At 34.6% G+C, this 17,804-nt stretch overlaps 1 long non-coding RNA gene across 1 annotated transcript in view; it reads right to left on the minus strand.

Annotated features, from left to right (window-relative positions):
- LOC149080594 (uncharacterized) overlaps positions 1-16,729 on the minus strand; it is a 29,737-nt gene extending 13,008 nt beyond the window's left edge. The window contains exons 1-2 of the long non-coding RNA XR_016193606.1: positions 16,563-16,729; positions 11,685-11,743 (exon numbers count right to left, since the gene is read on the minus strand). This is a non-coding gene — a long non-coding RNA (uncharacterized LOC149080594). The remainder of the gene's footprint in view (positions 1-11,684; positions 11,744-16,562) is intronic.
- Between the last annotated feature and the right edge of the window lie 1,075 nt (positions 16,730-17,804).

The following is a 17,804-nucleotide window of genomic DNA, read 5'->3' on the forward strand; positions in this document are numbered from 1 at the left end:
AATTTTAATTAAAACAAATGAGTCCCCGAGTGAAATTTCTTAAACCTCTCGCTCCACCTTCTTAGAAATGCTTTGCAGTTTATTAAAGAGTTGTTCATCAAGTCGAAATTTTATTATTGTACGAAGAGTTTTATAGCGGGGAAGGTTTTTAGAGAGCTCGCTTAAAATGGCACCCACTGATTCATTCGTACTTAACTGAAGGCGGTTGTCTTTTTTGCAGGAGTTGTCACTTTCAAAGGAATACGAGCTCCAAGAAGCGAGTAGGAAGAGTGTCATCGGCAAAAATAAAAGTCTATTTAGAAAAAACTAGAAAGTTTTAAAAAGAAACAAATTCAGTAATTTGCAATCTAGCAAAAGCCCATAATATCTTTGTAAGCCGATGGCTCGCAACTCATTTGAGTCGAAATGATTTACTCGGGAATCCTTTTTAGCTTAACGAGTACGGAACTTAACGAGTGAAAAGGATTCTTTTGCTTATCAGTATTCTACTGGGACACTTTTATCTTTATGGCTAATTTTGCGTTTTACACCGGTGGGGAAAACGAATTCTCGTAGAGCAAGCTGGCAAACGAAGGGGCCGGAATCTGGAGGATAAGGCATCACCATCATCACCACGCTTCTCTCTGCCATGGAAAACAAACCTCCAGTTACGCGGAATTCCGACAACCATCTGAGCTTTAATCAAGATGAACGAGTAACGCCCAGGACATGTGTAGATCTGTTCTATTAGGAGTACCTTCTTGTGACATCCGAGCCCACACAAACACTTCTTTAGTCACACAACCCTCTCCCTGAACTCACCACTACGTAGGCAAAAAAAACCCTTTTTTTTATAGTGATTATTTTTTTCCTTTTGTATGCTTTTCTTTTATTCATCTAGTTCGTTTCATTTTCAATTTTTACTTCCAAATTTTCTTTCGGAACTGCCAGATGTTCAAAAAAGTAAGTAAGTGCCCTAACTTGCGCTTGTATGTTGTACTATAATGTCTTCAACTCGCTACTTGGAGCGGCAAAGAACTTAAACAGAAAACCTGTCTATTTAGGAGGGAAATAATTAATCCTGCTATTTTTGTTCAGTGGGTGCGTTGCTCTGTGTGGGTGCAAATGCTCTTCGTTCCCGATACCCTCGTTTTTCTAGTCTTTTTTTTAAATAAATAAATAAAACCAGCTGCTTTGTCGTGTTACATATTTCGTGGTATGACAAAGCAATTAAATCTCGATGAAAATCGTATGTTTTTTTTTCGGAAACCTAATTACACTGGCCTTTGACCATTCCTTTTTAAATAAATAATTTGTCCCATTAGATGAGCAAATGAACAATTATACGAATTCGATTAACTCTTTCATGGGTCTTTCATTGCTCTTTGGAATTTATCAATTTTTGTTATGATTTATTATAATTTAGACAATATATATTATATATCATAAAAAAAAACAATTTTCATTTTATTGTATATATTTGTCCTCAATAATTTTTTTGTGGTGGGAAATATTCTTTCCCCTAAAAATGCACAATTTTGAGGTGGCAACAAGTGATCCCAGTCATACAATTGCTAGAAAAATCTATTATAGTAGGAAATGAGCTTCCCGAAAGAGTAGGTATTTAATAAGAGAAGATTGGTGCGTGAAGTATAGATCCCACGACCCACGAAAGGGATAGTGTTGAAGTATTAGAGCATTGTTTGGAAAGGGTAAAATAGATGACAAACTGGTATTAATAGCAACCAGCTCAAGAATCAAAGATGTCCAGGTAAATAGCCGGATGGTGTTTTGACACTCCACCCTTTACCTTCATTTGACCACTTATTCGTCATTATAAAGAGGACACCAATATTACTGCTCCAGCTGAACAGCTTGTTCGTTACAAAATGGATGATAGCAAAAAATATTTGCTATATTATTCAGTACAGCCAAAATATTAATATTCAAACAAAGTTTTCACAGGGCTATTAAACTTAGGATACATTCTATTCTTTTTGTCCCAGCTAACACGATTATCAAGGGCAAATGATAGGTTTAAAACACGCACTTGTGTAACGAACTTCCTTCACATCGAGCTACAATATTTACAAAACCCTTCCCACGTGTTCATGTTTGTAAATATTTGCCAAGAAGGTTCAGTGTTTCATACTTTAGAATACAATAATTGAAATCGCAACAGACATAAAAAAATTATATTATGTACAGTATTTAGATGTAGAAAAACGGGTTTCTATAGAATTGTTCAATTCTCAACAGCAAAAAGTTTCATTTAGATATTCAAATTTGTCTTATAAAGATTTGCCCTCTCTAGACTATATTACATTACTAAACATAATGTCTACAGGTGGAGCATCTTACATTTACCAATAAATCACTCGAGTGACTACGAAACAAATTTATCTTTTCGTTTATCTAATTTCCGGAAAAAAATTTAAGAATTTTCTACGTTAGCTGATGATTTTTTTTCTGCAGTTAACAAACGTCAAATTATCTATTCCTGTGGGATCAGCCCCCTCAAAATACGTGGTAACGGTGAAAAGTTTTCACGAAAACACATTGCCTTATTTTTAATTATATTACTTCGAACGCGTGGTGGCATTATGTTGGTATGCTTCTGCTGCACGTCTTACTCGATTATTCTAACCTGAATCCCAGGATTTAAGACATAGCCAATCATTTGCTTAATTGGGAAGATCCCTGGAAACTCTGCAGTACCAAGACTACCACAAACTACTTTCCATAATTCAATTGTCGCAACCAAGTTAGTCAAATGCAGCATTCTTAATTCGAAAAGGTATCTTGTTCACTAAAACAAATTTTCTGTCTCTTAAATGACCCAAGACAAACTTTCAAACGTATACGAGTGACGTTTCCGAATTCTCCTCCTGAGTTGACAATTATTCTTGATGCTACGATATATAGTACAAAATATTTATATATAAGCATTCTTCCTTAAAATGTTAAAGTTAAAATGTAATTTTCGATTTGTCTTGTTTGTTTGATACTTACACAGAAGCTTAAACGCAAATTTACAAGTTTTGTTTACACACAATTGCAAATTTTGAATACTTTAATGAGTTTGGATTGATATATAATGATTACATTCAATTAGACCCAAACTATTTTGACTCACAATCTCAATACGGAGAATGTTAGAACTTGGCGTTGGAATCAATATTTTGAAAAAAAAACGAGAATATTATAAATAAAACGAAGTTATGGAACTCCAATCATCCATAAAATGACATTTTATGATTACGGTGGAGTGATTATTATTATTATCTCAGATTGAGATTATGTAAACATTCATGAAGAATTTTATTATTTCTGAAACTATTTCACGAGTTAGTGAGTAAGTGAGTGTGAGTTTTAGTTAGTTTTCCTTCTTCCATTTCTTTTAGATCTTGGAAATGTTACTCAATAATAAGTGAAATTTTAATGCTTTGATATGTATGTCTGTTATACATCATAATGAAATAATACAGGGTGTTTCAAAAAGAATAATCTCATTTTAAAAAATCATAACTATTCAGCTTTTAATCCGTTTTGATCGAATAATGTATAGGTACAAAGAGGGAAATCTCGAGTTTCACGCAGTTTCTGACAGGTAGCGCTAACGCTATTCCTTCGACCGCCACTTCAGTGCTTGTCAATATTGGCTTTCCCACAATTAGAAACCGATTCGTCTGACTTCATTTTCCAGCAGGACGAGGCACAACCACACTGGAGCTTGGACGTTCGAGAATTTTTGAACAATCGCATTCCTAAACGATGGATCAGCAGTACGGGACCTGACGATTCAATTAAACATCACTGGCCTCCAAGATCGCCGGAACTCACAGTGTGCGATTTCTTCTTGTGGGGTTTCATAAAAGACTACGTTTATGTGCCTCCCCTTCCAGCTACATTAACCGAACTGAAGATACGCATAACAGCAGCCGTGGAAGCAGTGAATGCAAACGTGCTCGCAAAAGTTTGGGACGAATTTGACTACCGTATACAGACATATACCGTGCATCCCAAGGTGGACATATTAAGCACCTTTAATTTGGTTTGTAAAAAAGCTTTATGATTAATTAGCCATGTAATATAAAATTAATCTTAAGTGTCTATGTTCAATATTTTTCGTAATATACGCATTCCAAATCGGGTGATTTTTTTTGAAACGCCCTGTAGTTTACGAATTTACATCGTGAATGATTTGTTTTATTTCATCTCAAAAAGACTTTAGTATCGTCTAGTATAGCGTTTTTCAACCAATGGTCCGTGACGATGGTACAGGTGGTACACAGGCAGACTTGATTCTAACTAAATGGGAATGAATTAAATTTTAATTCTAACTAAATGAAAAATGTTTTGTTGATATTAAGTAATATCCTTATGGGTTCAAACAAAAATTAGACCTTCATACTTACGGTAAGCATATCGAAGAAAATATTCGAAATCGCAATATTAAATATGAAGTTAAATTACAACCAAAAAATGCAATTTATGAAAAATTTGCTAAAATTGCTGAAGAGTCGGGAGATAAAGGACTGCAGCAAATCACAGTAAACTAAAATGTATTTCATGAAAAAAAACATTCATCATTATGGGGACCACTTTCATTTCGGGAAACTGTGGTCTGAAGTACGACAAAAGACTGGACAATGCTAATTATCACCAAAAACGTTACCATAGGTCGACAAAATCACCAATTGTTGTTGAAATCGCTTGAAAATTATGAATCAGTGGAAAAGTGAAGGACTACTGGGACTCGCAGTGAATTAAAACGTAGTTCACGAAAAAAAGGTGAGTATTTATATTTTTAGTCATAGCTATCATAGTATAACTTATGTTATGAAAGTTATCTTCATTCATGATTTTAAACTAACTTTTTAAGTGAGGATTATAAATTCGAATAAGCTTCGCTGAGAAAAAACGGGACATTTGCATGAAATCGGACCGGCAAAAGCACAGAAATGTCCCGTAAAATACGGAACGCATGGTAAGGTTAGTGCGTTAACTCTAACTTACACCATGACCATGCTGTAAGTTAGAGTTCCGTGAAATTGTCTACTGGTGTATTTTACTGGTCCCCTGGATTCAGAAAGGTTGAGAAACGCTGGTCTAGTATTTTGTACCTAAAACAGTATTTGTAACAAAAATACAATTCATTCAAAGTTGAATTCGTTATCATTCAGTGGGATGCTAGTTGGCTTTGTGCCAATGCCTTCGTTGATCTACATTAGCATTTAATAAATATGAAATACTAGTTCTTTACGATGTGTATGTGCGGTTAAGATGGTATGAATATAAAAATATAAAACCTCGTATTACAAAGATGTTCGTGGAAATTGCTCATTTGTGTAGGAAATGGGCCATGAAAAAAAGAAGACGGAGATTCCTTTTTTTTCGAATTGAAGAAAAATTCGTGTCATTGTTGGAATTTGCACTTTTTTTTTTCATTTCCTGGAGAGGAGAAAGACGAGAAAGACATTACATTTTCAAAAATGCTATTTACTTTATGAATGAAAAAAGCTTATACTAGCCCGAAAAACTTCACCGTTCAAACATTTCGACGTCGATCTTTCGGTTAGGTTAGTGCTAGAGATGAACGAACATGTAGAAAACCGCCGAAGGCAACAGCTACTCAGAACAGCTGCTTGTGTCATGCTCGATCTTTGGTGAGTGTCACGCATTATGTTCTACAACTTCGAAATAACTTTTATTTCCATAGCTGCAATGCTTCACCCACATACATACTCTTTTAAGTTGCTGTAAAAATGCCATTTCTCGTTCTTCCCCCAGTCACAGACTTGAAATGATGTCCTTGGTGAATCGTGAAAAAATCAGGAGCATATTTGGAAACACAAACGATTCTTTTCCCAGATAATTTAAAAGAAAGTCGGGTTTATTTGTAAAGGTTCGAATCTATTTGCTCATAAAAAAAAATTCAATTCTTTTTATTGATTTTTAATGGAAGTGAAACTACATCTATATACACCTCGTCTGTAGTAGGGCCTACATAATATTTTTTAAATCACCGGATGGCTGAAAGTCAGTTTAAAAAGTCCATTCAAATAATATAAACTTCTGCCGCTGTGGTGGTCGAGTGGTCATAGTGACGGACTCGCATCGCGGGGACCCGGGTTCCAGCCTCACCACAGTGGCGGTCGGCTGAAATTGGTTTTCTGTGGTTCCCAACTTCGAGGCGCAAATGTGAGCTTAGCGTTAAGTCTTGCCACAGAGAGCAACAGGCCTAAAAACAGTACAAATATTCAGTCACTACGAATCACTCACTTCACTTCTGAGATATAGATGGTAGCACTGAAAAATCATACACAACACTAGATACGCACTTAGACTGTTAGGTACACAAACTTACAATTCCGACACAACTCACTAGGTAGTAAATTGTCTATGGCGATAGACCTGAGTTGTGCTCGGTTTGAAAAAAAAAATATATATTTATATATAAACTTCTGTACATAGACGTGTGTGTGCAATGACACAATTTCCTCCTCTATGGGAAGACGAAGAAAACTCGCTCACAAACGCTGGATTTCTCGACTGACCGAACTAGATTACCGAGAGTCTACTGTAATTGTAAATACGGTATTAAAAAAATTCTCAATATTAGTGAAATTAAATGTTTCATGATTTAAAAAGACGCGAGGTTTTATTTTTCTCACTCGCGATATAATAAATATCACATAAATGAAACCATGTCAAAATTACAGTATTGTGGATCATGCTCATCGTGAAAATAAAAACTTATGTTTTGTTCCATTTTTCTCGAACTCCACAATTGGTATACATAGCCGAATAAAAACAGCGAGAACACATGAATATATTATACGCTATAATCCATTGATATAACTCATTCTTCCTTCTTTTTTTTTTATCAAACTCTGGTTCAAGTATTATTCTGTGATTTACTTCTTAGCTGACGAAACACCAAACTTCGCGCTGGTTGCGTGAAATAGAAGATATATAAGAAGAATACGAGAAGCCGAGAGACTAAAGTACAGCAGGATATATCAGAAAGGTCATTTATTTTCCCGGTTAGCTTTGTACGAAATTAAGGACAGTCATCCAAAGTACAAGTGCAACATTTCAGAACAGGAGATAGAACAAAGATCCAATAAGACCGTACTCATTTCTCTTGCACAAAGATTTCACTGTGTCACTAAGGTCTGCTAGCTTTATTATACGCTGCAGAAGACTCGATAACGTCAGAAAAGTAACAGATCTCCAGGAAAGTCCTCCTTATTTTGCAACGAACCCACTCCTTAGGAAAAAGTAAAAGTAATAGATTGAGCTATCACACACACTCATTCAGAAGGGCGAATCATGCCTTAGGTACACGATTTTATCGAGCAGAATGATTTGAATCATATGAGAAAAATACAAGCAGTTTTCTCGTCACTCGCATCTCAAACTCAGATTTCATAATAAGCTATATAGTATCTCGTTTAAAAAAACTCAATCAAAACGAACTATTTAATTTTCACTTGTTGATCATTCATAAAGAATTTATAATATTATACTTAGTATTTTAAGTAAGTAAATTTATAAAATTATACTACTATCCAATAATTAATTTGTCCTAAATACTGTAGACGGATTAGTGATCATTTGGTGATGATGATCGTTCTAGTTTTATGCTAAAAAATGACTGATGACTTTAGATAAATACGTATTAATTCTTTTAATTTTATATCAGAAAAATATTAGTGCCTTTCATATAATTTTTTTGAGTGCAAGATTGTTTTCACCACCCATGAATCGATTGCGGTTTTACGATTTTTTTCCTTTCTTGATTTCACAAAAATCCATTCAAAATGACTCTGATCATAAAAGCTGAGTCAAAATGGTCACAATTTCAAGCCTCTTGCACAAAATTAGTTGTCGTATTGATACGACAAGTATTAGACCATCGTGAGAAAATTAAATAGATAAAGTGATACCAGTAAAAATGTCTAATTCATAATATTATCACGGATGATATTTATGTATAAAAAATCCATCGTAGGTACGTAAGTTATCACCTATACAGTTTAAGTTCCGAGCTTACTTATACACGCAAGTTATACTTATTTAATATAATATTTACTATATTATTTATTTCAAAACCTTAATGTGTCAGAACTTGACTATCACAGCGGTATTTTAAAGATATTATGAATATTGGTAGTGGTTCTGGTTTTTGTAAGATTCTAATTATGAAAATCTTTGAATAGATCGATGTTAGGGATACTTAATATGATTGCAGTGATAGTAGGTCGCGCTATAATAAGATATGAAGAATGTGATTCGGAGAGAAAGACGTTATAAAATAAATCTAGTTTCAGTTTATATTTGACTGTATGTGGTGAATGTACGCCAAAGTCTTGCATACGTGACACGAGATGGAAATAAATTTCCTAATGACATATTTATGGCATTGGGCGGATGGGAATGAGCTCTGATTAAAATTTGTAAAATGAGAGGTCTTCTTCATTCAAAGCGGATTTCGAAAATGGGTAGAAACATTCTGATGAAAGTTTGCAGAAGACAAAAATTATACATGAAAGTAATTCATTTCTGACCCCACTATAATGACCGAATACTTGATTCACTATCTGATCTTGAGATAGAAAGTGGCATAAGATCTATGTCAATGTCCTCTATTTCAATTTTCATTACAAACCAATGACTTGGTCTCCCCTTCAGACGCATGTAGTTCTTAGAATCGAAAAAATTATAATAATGTGAGTTTACGGTTGTATATTTGTGTATTGAGAAATGAAATAAACGTATGAATAGATGCCTCAGTGTGGTGTCTCTCCATGTATCTATCTATGAATGGGGGAAAAGCCATAAAAATATTGGAAAACTTCTTTATGTGCGTGTGATGCCAAGTATTTCTGAAATAGCATCTAGAAAAAGAATCAAACTAAAAAGTTTGAGAAGACTTTTTAAGATCAAAGAGTGGTGGTGAAATAGAAAAAAAAATTCTGAAAAGCCTCTGGTTTCAATGCGTCACGCTGAGGAATTTAAACCTAATGGATTTGCTTTGAAAAAGAAACGGGAATATTCCTTCCTCTTCCATCTTACAGTCAAACAAGATCGGGAGGCATCTTCTGTATCTTTTTAAAAATCCAACCATTCTTAGGATCAACAGATTGTGGATGGTTGGATGTAGGAAATAGCGAACGAAACCAGAAAGTGGAATAAACGACCCAATCTCTTGAGAGGGAATGCGACACTCTTAAGGCTATAATGGTTGTTTGATTGGCCCAGTGATGGCCCGTCTTTTTCTTGCGTTCCCTCTCCAGTTACCTCTTGTTTGATTCAGGAACATCTGATCCCTGCCGTCCTCAAATAGATTGAAAACTTGAAGGCTACTGACGTCACCATGACCTCTGGGATCTATTATCTTCTACAGGAATGGATATAATTTGTTAGGTAGAGGGTTAGCAACTGTTTTCTCCGCAGTGCTTATTTGCAACATTTTTCTCTTATAAGGCTTTTCGATATAAGGCTGAATGTCTGTATTTCTGTGATAGTTGAGATTTTACATTACAAACTTGAAAAAAAAGTGGACAAAATATAAAATCCAATATGTTATGACAAAATAAATGAATAAAAAAAAACAAACGTAGAGCAAATTGAATGAATTAAAACTTCATTTGGGAAATTTGAAGTATATAATCAAGGTGATCCTAAAGTCACTGTAAAAGAAACTGAGGCAAAACTGTAGTTTCAAACTTGCCTATATAAGCACCAAAATAAGTATTAAAGCAACATGAAAGTGAAAACAACAAGAGAAAGGAAAAGCTTTTAGATAGAGGAGAAAGAAGGAAATGAATCGAAACAAAAGAAAATAACAATGAAAACGAAGCATGATAAATCGATAAGAGACATAAGAGAGAATAAAAAGCAGACAGCTAAGCCCAAAAAAATGATGGTGAAAAAGGAAGACAAGGGAAAACTTTTTGGGAATCCTCAATACAAAACAACAACACAAACGAAGAGAAATAGAAAAAACAAAGAGTAGACTTGGGCGCAATTTATCGATGTATATTTTGAATGCATGGTCCGATATCTATTGTATTTCACACGCATTCAGGTGAGTGTAGGTAATTTTCAGTCACATTGTTCGATAACGTTGACCTTCTACAATAATAGTTAAAAATTATTTCAGATAATAAAGTCTATTAACACTCGAAACATTTTTAACGCTAGCGCAATCAATTGTGCTGCGAAATACTATATTTCTATTTAAAAAAACGTGAAAAATTACATTCGGATTGTGGAACTATTTGACGCAATCCGCCTGAATAACTACTATACTAATGATTCATAACAAAATATGTGTTCTTGTATGTATGAGGGAACTAATTTAGCGAAACACCGTTTCATCAGTCGAATGTTTCCTTTTGATTCGCTGAAGGAAAGAAAACTTTTACGGAGGAAAATTTTTCATTTCAGCTAATTATTTAAAAAATATGGAGGGTGTGTGAAAGATTTACTGCGTCGTTTAAGAGTGATAAGTCTAATGTTTCTCAAGTAAACTGATGAAATATCGTATAACGATAGATTAGGACACAAAGCATATTTGTTTCCATCGCAAAAAATAACAAAATCAAGAAGAAAATGAGCGTTCGTAAGTCACCTGAGTGGGATTTAGAAGCTATATCAAACAGCCGCTGCATGAAATAGAGTCATTTGCTTTCCCAAACAAACCATATATAACAGAATTTTATATTTTCGGAATAACATATCAACTTTTATGAAAAATATTCAAAGCGCCGTAAAATAATCGAATCAAAGAAGAAAGAAATAGCGATGCATTCACACGCAACAGTTTTCTTCTTTTTTTAGATTCTGCAAGAACTAATAAATTGTCTCGATACATTTGCCACTTTAGAAGCTGCAGTAAACTTCTTCACCATAAACAGAATAAATGTCTGCAGACATATTTAAAACACGGCGACCGAAAGAATTTTCAACAGAAAATTTAGGGAATGGCCGAGTTCCGACCCGAACTTCTATTCAGGGTCATTTCCCCCCTCGGTGAAAATTTCCGACGCGCAAATTCATAAATCAGTTTCAAACCACCTCCTTCTTCGCCCTTATAACCTTACTTTGCCTCTTTTGGGAAGGAAGCAATTTGCCAAAATTTATAGTATTGTGCCCCCAAAAGATGGACAGACAGGCTGTGAAACCAAATGTAGTGAAAGCTTGAAACTTCTCTGAATTTTCTTTCTTCATCCGCGACTTGTGAGGAATTTTTGCGTCTGTTCAGCTTGGTCTCGCGCTTTTTTTTTTTTCATGGTTTCTTTTCCTTTCAAGATATTTGCAGGTCAATACTGCCAGAAAAAAAACATTTCTACTTGCTGCTATGTTTCTTCCTATTTTTGCTTACACGTTGACATTCTTTTATGCTGAGTCAATAAGAGTCAAAAATACATACATTTTTTCATTAATATTTGAGAATACTCGTACAATATTTTGAATAAACACCACCGCTATTCTTCTACCAGGGACGACCAAGTCAGCATTGAATTATTTACGTGTTATATTCATTTTAACTAGGTAATTAGGTAAAAATAAAAACCTCTGTAAAAATAATTTTCTAGCTAACATAAAGCGAAATAAATGTTCGAATTAACTGGCTGCAAGGACAGACAACAAAAACATCCAATAGAAGTATATGTATAAAGGATACTTACAAAACCACAGAACTGTAGGAAAATGTGTAGAAGTAAAAACCAATTAAGTGCTGACACATCTGCAAATGTAAGGAAAGGGATGAGCAAAATTGTGCCGTTGGGAACATCGAGTTCAACAACAAAAGCCTTCGAAAATAAAATTCGATGCACATTTTCCATGACAAGAAAATCTAACTCTCGTGTATTTGAGAAAATAATGCGATTAATACCACAAATCCTTTGAAATTTATAAATTGAATAAAAATAGTTTTTTATTATAATTTCTAAACCTAATTTACTCCCTTGTGTTCTATTTGTTCATTTTGTCGCACCACACATGATTATTCTATATACTATTTTAAGTGTGATACATGGACTGAGTGGAGGGTCAATAAGCTTAAGGTCAAGTAAGGAAGTTACTGCATCTGAGATCTTTATTTGGTTCATTTTATAGACTATTTTACACAACTTTCACTTAGTTTCGAAATAACTGCATACATAGAAGTTTGTTTTGTTAGATGACTTTAGGATATGCTTCTGATACTTCAGGAATGCCTTACACTTTCAGTTCTTAATCTTCGTCTTGATATCCATACAGCAGTCATTTTATAATATGAACATAATGAAGAGAATGAAGACTTTATGTTTCTATAAATGTGTGTGGGTAGTACACTATATAAATATTTTTATAATCGTCTCGAAACTTATTCTGTTCAGTCTGAATTTTCCTAACAACAATGTTCAGACAAAGGGGGGAAAACGAAAAACATTTTTCCTGTATTTAATTTTTTTACATTTTTAAACTTTAAGTTTTTGTTTATTACTCGATATGGTGCTAACATGTGCTCATAATTTCGTATCATCACGTACATAGCGTAACATTTTTGCATAAACCGGTGATCTAAATTTTATAAGCAAAACTAAGTCAAATATCTTTATACATCTACGCCATATCACTCTATCACGTGCATTTTTTTTCTATTTGCTTTTTTATTTGCGTCTCTATATAATGATTAAAATTAATTCTTCAGTTGAACCTTATTTTTATCGAAAAACTTCATTGAAAGAAAATATAGAGCATTATTTTATTCAAATAAGAATACAATATATGGTGGTAGAGCTCATAAAAAGTTGATAAAAAATTATTTTTTGCATTTAATAATAATTAATAACAGTACAGTTAACAGTTAATAGCAGTAATTAACGTACTTTTGCCTACAACTCTATGATTAACGTACGAGTTCTAAGGCAATATTTGTTCTTTTGCATATTTTATGTGTGCGTAAATAAATACGATAAACAGAAATGGAGAATGAATACAGAATCCATATATATACTATAATGTTAAATCTTGAAAGAAAACATTTCTGGGAGTCGTGAATTCTACCACGATTGACACGTTTAAAAATAAATACGATATTTATAATGGGATGAATCGAGAAACTATCCATACTTAGCGTACAACCATAATTTTTTATGGGGCAATGCATTTCATTTTATTATAATCATTAGTTTGTATTAATTTTATTTTTAGTGTGTATTTATTTTCTCGTGATAATTGTTCTTATTTTGGGTTTCTGTATTTTAGCTATATTTGACAACCATATTTCTTATGCATCTTTTTTCAGCCACCTCGATGGACATTTTGCTTATTGTGGCCTTTGTATTTGTATTTAAATTATGTCATACTTTTTTCGTTTGTATTGAAATTGCATATTCGTCTACTTCTATTTCAAATCACGCGTAACGTAGATATTTCTCTTTATCTGAAAATCCACTTATATAGGAAAAAACAAGAAAATATATGCTTATACTACAAAGAAATAAGATGAAACTTGAAAAAAAAAAAAAAATAGAGTTCTTCTCTTTCAAAGTTGAATGAGTGGCCATAAATAATTTGTGGCGATTGCCTGCTATGTGTTCTTGTGCAGTTTCCTTTGCTACGCGGAAAATCGCAATCTTATCGGTTCTGGTAAAAACCTGCAAAGTGTTCTCGAATACGAGTCGACTAGAAAAAAAAAAGGCAAAGGGACACAGAAACGAGAAAGAAAATCGGAAAATGTGATTTTGTTCGTTTTAAAAATCCCCTGCGGGTATCCGGGCTCTCAAAAAACACCGTCGATGGGCCACCCTTTTTTATCCTGCTACGAGCATTCCTTTTTCCTGCCGATTTTACGGCTGACAAAGGTACAGAAAAGGAGGGAGGGCCGATAAATTTTCTATCTTTTCTTTTATGGCTTCACTGCCTGTTTGCTGTAAGTTCAGTAATGGATCGACTGAGCCTAGGGTCTCTATCGCCAGGTTAGAATGCGATCACCGAGGTATCATGATTTCGCTTCGACAAAATACTATGGAACAATCTTCAGGAAAAAAACACGCACACAGAACGAAAGAAGAGTGTGTATGAACCATCTTCTCGGGAGGTACAGTAGCACTTTTTTTTCTTTACGCACACACTTTTGCGATACTACCGAATTTATAGTATATTTTATGCTCTACTGCATTTATAGCTGTCATTTCCTTCCATTAGAAATACTCAACTACTTCTCGTCTTGTGTTTTTTTAGGTATGGACGATGTTTTGAAATGTTTTTAATGGCACCGGGAAAACGGATTTCATGATCACTATATAAGGTTTACATTTGATGGCGGTTGGAAGAAGAAGGAGAAGCGAGAAATGCATTCAGAGAGGAGATGGCTGGAAGCTTGCTCTTATTCCAAACTTTCAACTTCAATCTTCGAAAGGGTACATTGTATCGAAAAATGTTTACTTGATGGAATAAAATGTATTTATCTCTGTGAAATATCCGACAAATTCGGAGCAAGCAAGCGCATTCGCGAATCTGTATTCTATCTGAGAACTAAAAGCAATGCACGGATAAGATAGTTGTTATTTACAGACGTTGCGATTTTTTTAAGAGTCACTTTTGCTGTAGAAACGTATTGCCAAAGAAACGTGTTTTTCGAGATATATAAAACTACAATATAATGAGAACGCAAGAATTCCCGTATTGCGTGCTTTTCCTATAACATTTATTCACATTTTTGTTATTCGTATATGCGAGTATATTTTCATATGCAACGTACGGTAAAAAAGAAAAATACATAACTTATGTATATAATGTACACATATGAGAATAACAGTTAGTATTCCATCACAGATCTTTATACTTGCAAACCTATTTGTATATGTAATGTATTCTAACATTTTTTTGGTACACTCTTCCTACTCTAGCTTTAATGGCTGCTTGTTCTTGTTATTATTCTGTATTGAAACCATCGTATGGTAGCTGAATGGTTAGTTCATTGATTTTCGGTTCAGTATTGTTTGCGTCCAGTTTCTGATAATATTGTCTTTCTCAAGCCGTACACACAAACTCCTCCGGTCAGATTATGCAATGTAATTACAATCCATGAAATGGTCATGGTGCACTTAAATCGTCGTATACTGTATTAACCGTGGTCTTGTGTCGTCTCATAATCTCGAATAATTCAAAAACGGACTTCCTGGCATCCTAATGGTAAATATGCTAGTCTTTCACGGAGACAGATATTTTCTGGATGTTATACCGAGGTGAACTCAGAAAAAAAGTAACCTGGTCTCTGCCGAGACACGAACCCAGGCCCTCTTGCAACCGGGCAAGCATGCTACCATCTACACAACTGGAGATACGACCCTGCCAACCTTATTTTACGCACTGTGGTATGAGGCGCTAATATGGAGACTAGTAGCCTGTCTTAACTTCAGCAAACGGCCCAACAAGTGTGATGTAGAGAAATTGTTTTCTCTACCCGTCCCAGAGATCTTTCTATCGTCCTACCTGGGGATTATTTGCCGGAGTTAAGAGAGAGGCTACTAATGCCTCTACTTCAGCACCTCAGTGCGTGAAATAAGGAAGGCAGGATCGTGTCTCCAGTGGTCTAGATGGTAGCATACACTAGTTTGGTTTAAAAGAGAGCCTGGGTTCGAGTCCCGGCGGAGACCAGATGACTTTTCTTTCCGAGTTCACCTCGGCATTATATCCAGAAAATATCTGTTTCCTTGATATGTTGGCTGGGAAAAAAATCGCCTATCTGTCTGTCTCTGCTAGGCTTTAACAGTACAATATCTCAGGCTTCAAGTATACATATGTTCAGACATAAATATATTTTAGTAGCCAACTCTACAAATTTTCCCGAGTATATATCACACATATCTGTTGAAAGAACGTTTAATAATTAAAAAATAAATAAATTCGACCCTTTAAGTTAATAGTGTTGCATAAAAAAATCAATAGACCTCATTTTTTCCTACTTTTTTTGTTGTTTCACGGGTATATTTTAATTTTAACTTACTGTACAGCCTTACTCATCTGTTTGTCCAAGTGGCCTTCGGTTTTACCAACGTCGTATACCTCATTTTTACTCGATATATATATAATTTATGAGGCTGGATAGTGTGATGTACATAAAAATAAATAAAAATGAATTGATAATCAATGTTTATTAGTTTTTAATATTATTTTTTGAATAGGAAAAAAAATAGATGAATCAAAAACAATTTTTTCGTGGGTGACCATAAATACCGAAATTTCATATTGTTCTCTGTTATCTCCCTATTTCATTCATTTTTATTATAGCTTTATCATACATATCTTGGTCGAACGTGTAGAAAAAGACACGAAACAACAGTCAAGAACTTACACACGTTGTGTTTTTTTGCTGGCCATAATTCTTTCACGTTGATGTTCATTAAGCAGCACATGCAGGTCACGAAAAAAAGCCAAAAAGGCTTTACATCATCAATGTATATATATCTATATAGGAAGGGACGCCCTCGGCCATTTCATTTGAATGATACTACTACCTAGCCGTAAAATGATTCCAAATAAGAACAAAAAAAAACGTATGTATAACATACCTAGTGTTTCCATCTTTCTGCTTGCTCAAAAGTAGATGAAGTTGGGCGAGGTTGGAAAAAAGACGTAACGTACTCCGAATTACTGTATATGCCGAGGTTTCAATCTCGCTACGAATAACTCGCCCACTTGTATTCAACCCGCGTGTGTTCAAATTTATTGCTATCCACCCTCGGTTCTTGGCCCAAGATTTCCATGAGAGCGTTCATTCGCTCGCTGTTCGTTATTAAAGACACACACACGGTGGTACCATTGCTTCTTTCCCCAGTCTCTCTTACTTCGCAAAAGAGCTTATTATTAATTGCAACGACCCACGACGATCCATAGAAAGAAAGGAGGAGGAAGGGGGATTGAGACGACTAAAAATAAAAGCAATACACTTCAGGTTGAAACAAATTAAGGAAGCTAATGGCCATGGTATTAAAAAATATAAGTATAGAAAGAGGACCAAGTTAATAAATAGGCAATAACGTAAAGGGGGGCGGCGGCATTCCATTTCTACAGACAAAAAAAAAAGGTTAGGATCTTCTCTTTAATAGTTGCTGCAAGCTTCCTTCCCGTCAATGTTAGTGATATATGTGTTAAATTGCGTGTAACCTGTTTCATGCGGTAATATTAATAAACCACCACGATGGCTATGGATTTATGTCCGGATACGGAAACCGATGGCATCCACATAAACCGTCAGCTGACTCCATTTGGTGAGATCCCCATGAGACATGTTACCATATCTTTTGCGTTTGGATATTTTGGAACTTGGAAAACCGAGTTTTATAGAAAAATAGCTATCCGCTCAGAAAATCGTGTGCTAAAAGAAATTTAACCTTTGAGAACGGTGATGATGGGCCTTTTTACGATCGCTCGGTGATCGTTGTGACAATCCAAATATTCCAAGATGTTTTTATTTTGCTTTATTCTACCAAAAAAGCAAAACTACTTTTTGACTTTGTTTTCTTTTGACTTGCTTTAATCCTATATTCGACCATGTTGCTTGAGAGCAACACGAGTTTCTTATACAGGGTGATTATAAAAAAACTATCCCGACATATGGGCCCCTAACTAGCATACCATTCACAGAAACTGAATGAAATTTTGGCATAAGGTATTTTGATGTATGCGCTCAAGAATGATATGGAAAACAACAGTGTCACTCTAACAGTTACGGTTACAGTGAGAAAATTTCGAAAATATCAAATGGCAACACTAAGTTTTTTGTATTGGAATGTGATCTCCATTGTGAAAAA

The sequence above is a fragment of the Pholcus phalangioides genome, unplaced genomic scaffold, assembly GCF_987345545.1.
Source record: "Pholcus phalangioides strain wild (caught in Gottingen) unplaced genomic scaffold, Ppha-v1.0 ptg000011l_1, whole genome shotgun sequence".
NCBI lineage: Eukaryota > Metazoa > Arthropoda > Arachnida > Araneae > Pholcidae > Pholcus > Pholcus phalangioides.